This window comes from Pygoscelis adeliae, unplaced genomic scaffold (genome assembly GCF_000699105.1).
Source record: "Pygoscelis adeliae isolate BGI_AS28 unplaced genomic scaffold, ASM69910v1 Scaffold445, whole genome shotgun sequence".
Taxonomy (NCBI): Eukaryota; Metazoa; Chordata; class Aves; order Sphenisciformes; family Spheniscidae; genus Pygoscelis; species Pygoscelis adeliae.
This window is the reverse complement of record NW_008824894.1, coordinates 1240809-1247369: the sequence shown is the minus strand read 5'-3', so window position 1 is coordinate 1247369 and position 6561 is coordinate 1240809. Positions and strand designations below refer to the sequence as shown.

The 6561-nt window shown below is 43.2% G+C and overlaps 1 protein-coding gene across 1 annotated transcript in view; it reads left to right on the top strand.

Moving 5' to 3' along the window:
* CCDC57 (coiled-coil domain containing 57) overlaps positions 1–6561 on the top strand; it is a 32404-nt gene continuing 25843 nt past the window's right edge. Inside the window, exon 1 of the mRNA XM_009324608.1 lies at positions 1–72. The gene's annotated coding sequence lies outside the window, so the exon portion shown is untranslated. The remainder of the gene's footprint in view (positions 73–6561) is intronic.

Here is a 6561-nt window from a genome sequence, read left to right as displayed (position 1 = left end):
CTGCCGCGGCCGCCGAGAGGAGCAGGACCTGAGCGATGGACTTAACCGTACAAAGAGCCTTCCGTGGTTGAGGTTTGTTCTGCGCTGCCGTCTCTGTTTTCCAGGGGGTGATCACAGTTTCTTCGTTGTCTCCTCACATAAGAAAGGCTTTTATGAGCGTCCTGGCTTTTTTTTCTTCCCCCTTGGTCAGTTTGATTGTGGTATTGTGCATTCTGCAGATAACTTCCTCATCCTTTACTGAGGTGGCACCACCTGCAAATATGCCTGCTTGAGATGTCTCTCCTTTTGCATCCAGATGAAGTGAGCTTTCTGCACTGATCTGCTGTGGCTCTACTGCTATTTATACAAATGTTGACTTACAAACCCGAGCGTGTGTTGATATTGCTATTATTAGCATCCATGCAACTTGTGATGGGCTTTTAAAGTGCAGTACAGAAAGTAGCACTCCTTAGGCTACTCAGGGCTTAGGAAATTCAGGAGTCGGTGCTCCACTCCTGTGCTTACAGCACACAATCCAGTGTATAGGGGGAGTGATCGTCCCCCTGCACTCGGCACTGATGAGGCTGCACCTCGAATACTGTGTTCCGTTTTGGGCTCCTCACTACAAGACAGACGTCGAGGTGCTGGAGTGCATCCAAAGAAGGGCAATGAAGCTGGTGAAGGGTCTGGAGAACAAGTCTGATGAGGAGCGGCTGAGGGAGCTGGGGTTGTTTAGCTTGGAGAAAAGGAGGCTGAGGGGAGACCTCATCGCTCTCTACAACTACCTGAAAGGAGGTTGTAGCGAGGTGGGTAACAAGCGATAGGACAAGAGGAAATGGCCTCAAGTTGCGCCAGGGGAGGTTTAGGTTGGATATTAGGAAATATTTCTTCACCGAAAGGGTTGCCAAATGTTGGAACAGGCTGCCCAGGGAAGTGGTTGAGTCACCATCCCTGGAGGTATTGAAAACACGTGTAGATGTGGTGCTTGGGGACATGGTTTAGTGGTAGACTTGGCAGTGCTAGGTTTATGGTTGATCTCGATGATCTTACAGGTCTTTTCCAACGTAAATGATTCTATGATTCCTACCACCTGTGTGGAGGTACACAGGGGTAGGGTTCTAACTAGAAGAGGATAGGTAGGATACAGTATTGTCTTGTGAGAGCTATGGTGTGGCACAGATTAGTAGCTTCCAATATTTTAGAAGCTACTCGTTGAAATCAGTTAATACAGAGGGAGAATCTGAAATACTTTTGATACCATAGAAGTTTTTTATTTTCCCTGCACATTATGTCTGCTCTGGCTTTTGGTTCAGTTTTGCTGTAGTACCCATTTGTACCTGCTTAGGGATTCATTGTAGTAATGTGCAAAGATGAGCAAGGCTGGGTGGTTTGTTTTGGGTAGATAGCATACAGCCAGTGAGACATACGTTGCTAATCTTAAAGATCAGTAAAACCAGTTTTTGACTGTCTACCATTACCTGAATTTAGGCCATTTGCTTACGGGCTAGATGAAGGTAATTGCAGAAGAGCAAAAGCCACTGATTCTTGTGGAGCTTCTGAAGCAAGCAGTGCAGTGCCTGAGGCCCAGCAAAATTGGTTGAGTCTAGGAGCTGAAGACATTTTTACGTGTCTTTACAGGTAATCTTGGTTTTCCAGGAAAAGGAAGTATGATCTCCATTGCCTGTCCCAAAGGACTGGGAAAACTACAGTTTTTGAGAGGGAGAAAGTTTTATTTGTCATGACCCCACCCTCTGACTAATTTCTTAAGGAGGACAGTTCCATCCTGCAAAATCTTCTGCTTTGTTGCTCCACTTTACTTGAATCATTACATCATAGAAATGTATAGCCACCGGTAGAATTTTTAATGCAAACCTTAGAGGTATGTACTTTCTGAAGGTATTTTCAGGAGGGACAGAGGTGCCTAGGAATGGAGAGGAGTAACAGTGAAAGTGAAGTTGGCAAAATACCTAAACCATCAGTATCTCTTACAGCTACTCAAATGATATAAGAGGCTAGATAAGGAAAGAGGTGTTAACCAAACATGTTAAAAAGACAAAAAAAGAGGACTGGTGTGTCCTTCACATCTGTCAACATTGCCCCTACCAAAGCCCCGATCTCTCTGCAGCGTAGTCAGCAGAGTGCAACGCGTGCTCTCTGGATAGCGTTCAGTTGTAGAACACTCACAGCATTTAAGAGGTCAGTGTTTTTTTTTTCTAGAGGCAGAAGAGTGTTACTGCAGCTGGTCTGTTTTTCAGAAGTGGACGTCCACAGGCATAGACCAGCTGCTGAGAAAACTGACCGGTGGTCTGTGGTCTCACTTTTGTAGCTGACGGGTCCTGTTGTTTTTGAAGAATGCGTTTTCTGAAAGATGTGTTCGGAGAGGATGACGTGCCAGGGTAAATGACACCCCCCAACATCTGCACCCAGATCATTGGACTTGATTCAGTATTCAACAAGGCAGTAGTGTAAGTGAGCAGAACACAGGGTTGCTGTGCTTGCAGAAGCCTGCACAGAGTCTGGATAACCTCATAAACACTTGGAACTGAGGTGAAGGCACAAAACCCATATCTGTTAGGTGGAGTTATGTTGCATGTGTGTAAGCATTAAATACGCTGCAGTACACTTACGAGTAGAGGGAATATTAAAAGTGCAGTAAAGAGAACTCAAAACACAGTGACTTAAGGCATCTAACTACAGAAAGAGCTTTGAACTTTACAGTTCTAACTAAATTAAGAAAAAATTTCTGCATCTTAGTATAGTTCATCTGTAAGTATGCCACATATTACAGATATTCTCAAAATGGTGTTGAACTCATGAGGAATCATTAAATAGGCAAATTCTTTGTCCAGAGTAGACTGTGAAAGTCTCGATTTAGTTTCTTGCTAAAGGGGATTCTTGATAGGAAAGTATAATGTCATTGGGTTATACTTAATAGATGCTAGATTCGCTCCACTTCACTTACGGAGTCCTTCACTCCATAATTCCTTACTAGTTACCAAATGAATAAGGATCCTGGTGTGTTCTTTATTTACAAATTTCGTTTGACTTTGTTATTTTTTATTTTGCGCCTTTGCGGCAAGGAAGGCTAATGATATTCTGGGTACTGAACAGAAGGGCACATTGCTGGCTCATGGCCAATTCGTTGTCTGGCAGGACCCTCAGCTTTCCAACTGTCTGGCCCCCAGGCTGTGCAGGTGCATGGGGTTATTCCTCACCAGGTGCAGGACTTTACATTTTCCTCTCGAGCTTCATGAGATTCCTAGATTGTTTCTATTAAAAACAGAGTGATGTAGTGAATCCAATAACTGTTTGCCGTTCACACCAGTAAAGACAGAGAAATTTTTGCCTGATCCGGCTTCCAAAAAAGACAGAAGTGACTGGAGTGTTGTTGTTACGAAGTATAAATAGGAAGAGGGTAGCTGACATTAGGACAAAGCTTCACTGCTCTGGAACTTAGGGCTTCTGATGACAAACGTCTTCCCTAGCACCTCCTGAGCTGTAGAAATGCTTCTGTATATCGTAATCGTTTTGGGTGGTTGCTGCTTCCTGTTCCAAATTCCAGCTGTACTCTTTGCTGTTCCTGCAGTTTGTAGGTGAGTCCCAAATATTACCTTAAAAGTGCCTGTAAACATTTATTCTTGTTAAGCTTTTATAGATATTTTGTTTTTAAGGCTATGTTTTCTTATTTGCACTTGAATGGAGTCTGTTGTATCAATTACGGATTTTCACTGCAGTATTTTTAAGAATGTTAACAGTAACATTGAACATTTCGACTGGTTTCATGCACGGCTAACTGCACGGTGCCATGCATACACCTCTGCCTTTGATTCAAAAGGTAAATGTAGCAGATCATGTTGTACAAAGAGCCCTTGTAAGATCTTTATTGCAGAAAGGCCAGTAATATTCAGAGTTGAGGTTTCGGTAATTTTTAGTTTGTTTCTAAAGCAAGTGTGAAAATAAGGTCTTTTTATATGACTCTCAAGATGCAGTTGAGGAACATGAACTGTACCTACAAAGATGTATATAGTCTTCAAAAGTATGAACCCGCAGTTGTTGTACAGGTAGACATGGAAAAGAGAGACATGGAAATCAAATTCTTCTAGCCTGGATGAAACTGGAATTCAAATGTGTCATTTAGTTCCTAAATAACAGCACCCAAATTTCAGAGGGGATCAAAAATTCCTCTGGAGTCCTTTGCAAGCTGTAAAGCAGGCCACTTTTATTTAGAAGATCATCTTTAAAATGTCAGTTCTGAATTTTTTATATTTATTGTTTGTATACTGTATACCAAATACATTCCTCGGGGTTCTGTGGAAATAAGTTTATTCATTTGAAGGAAAGCTGCACTTGAAAGAAAGATTTCTGAATCACATTTTAATTTTTATGTTTCATCAAGGTAGACTATGTCCGTATTCACTTACTGAGTCCCTGCATGATGTTTCTCATAGATCTGTTCCTCTGATTGTCCAGGTAAGCGTCTCTGGAGTGTGCCGTGGCTCTCGTGTGGCCTGTGTCTTGGAACTACTTTTCCATAGAAACAAGAATGAGGATGGCAGGATAAAGAGTTTGTGTAATCCTGGGTCTTGTCTTGTTATGGAGTTGGGCCATGATGAGTTGGACACGGCCTTTGGACTGGAAACTTAAAAGTGCTTTCGAGCCTAGTATATTTGTAGCCAGGACATACCCTACTTTTCCTCTCTAAAATGCAGCATTTTCAGAGGGTGGGTCCATTTTCTTTCTTTCTTTGTGCAGCTACTTGTAAGTGGTGCTATTTCACAGTACACTGATGGGGCCAGAGACTTGTATTCAGATGATGTGACTCTGAAGGTCGTTCTAGAGGTGGCTGAAATCTACCTTTGGCCTAAATCTTACTGAACTCACTAGTGTTTGATAAGAACAGAAAACGTCTCTCTCTCCTAAATTCGCTGTTCATTTTTGCTAAAAGGGAAAAAGGTTTCCTTTCATTTCCATCTATGAAACCAGGACATTTTCTGCATTTATTTTAGGTGTATACAGGTTTCTACATTGATCCCAAAATCCATGTTGTGTAGACTGTAATCTTTTTGACTCACCGTTAAGATTAAAACTTACCCATTTGGGGCACTATTGAATCACTAGAAGCCATCAGTTACTCATTTGAGGAACTGACATGCATTTAACTACGTCACTAGGGACTGTCTGAAGGTACCTTGGAGAAGATGACAGCTAATTTGAAAGGGGGGGGGTTGAGGAAGGGTTGCAAAAGACAGCGCGGTTGATAGGTTAGGCAACTCTGGGGTAAGACGTAAGGAAAAGGAGTATGCCACCGGTCAGCATGGTATGTGGATTTAGACATTCGCCTACTAGGTATTGATTCTGATGAGTGCTTTGAGAGGCCCACTGCGGAGTATAAATTATGCTGGGACTTGCACTGTAATTTTTGTGTGCTCAGATTTGGAAAGTCATGTGAGGCCAGATTTGACTGTTGTTTTTTAAACCAGAGGTGACTCATATAAATGAACTAAATCCCTTTAGTAATTGTAGTATTTTGAAATTATATGTAGATACTCTTCATGTAGCTAAGTGAAACTTGATTTATTTCACAAGTCAAATTATTAGTTCTGATTCTAATTTTCAGTAATAGTTACTGATGGAAATAAACCCCTCCTTTCTTTAGATGACATGGGGTTAGGAAATACAGTTCTCTTCTGACGACCTGAGGAAAGATATAGAAGAACTACTGATAATATATTTCCTTTAAATTAGCGTACCTCAGGTATTATTCATGCAACATTCAGGTTTCTGAAAGGTCTCTCATCTGGCAAAGCTATTTATATACTTCAGGAACACAAAAAAGTGAGAGAGCATTACAGGAAGTTTGCCTCATGACTTCCAGACAAGCAAGTCATCTCGAGTGACTAAGGGAAAATCATGCTTTACGTCCAGTTCCTGTGTTACGTCTTCCTCAGCCTCACGTAGACAGCGGGGTCTGGTTTAGTCGATAGACACATTTTTTTAACAATTGACTGCCTTGGTAGCAGAACTTATTTATCTGTGCTGCACAATCTCGTGCTGCAGTTGGCCTGAGCTTCTTTTGCAAGCTTTTTAAAGTTTTTTGCACCGTAACGGTGGGAGTTAGGAGGGAGTGGGAAGTTCGTTCCCTGTTTGCTCCCGTTCCTAACAGCTGTATTTGAAATGGGCCGAGACTCTCCCTCCTGATCTGTACTAGGGGGAAATCGTGTAATACTGACCGGTCTGACAAACAAAATGCGTAGGAAGACAAGCGCACGAGAAAATGAGATTTGAGAGTATGAAGCAAGCGTTAGCTGTGTTTTGGGAGAAGGGGGTGTTGTTGAAAGAGACCGGGGCTACGGAGGAGCGTGCACGCGCTCACGCGGTGCGGAGGAGGGGCTGCCGTGTGGTAACGGCGGGGACGGAACGGGGAAGGCACGAGGAGGAGAATGCGACGCCAGGTGCCTGGGGGTGAATGCGGTGAGGGGAACCGAGAAGCGCCGGTTTGCTGGGCACGGAGGGAGGCGGCGGGGGGAACGGGCGAGCCCTAGCAGAGCTGGGGCTGGAGCCAGAGGCGGCTCCAAGGCCAGA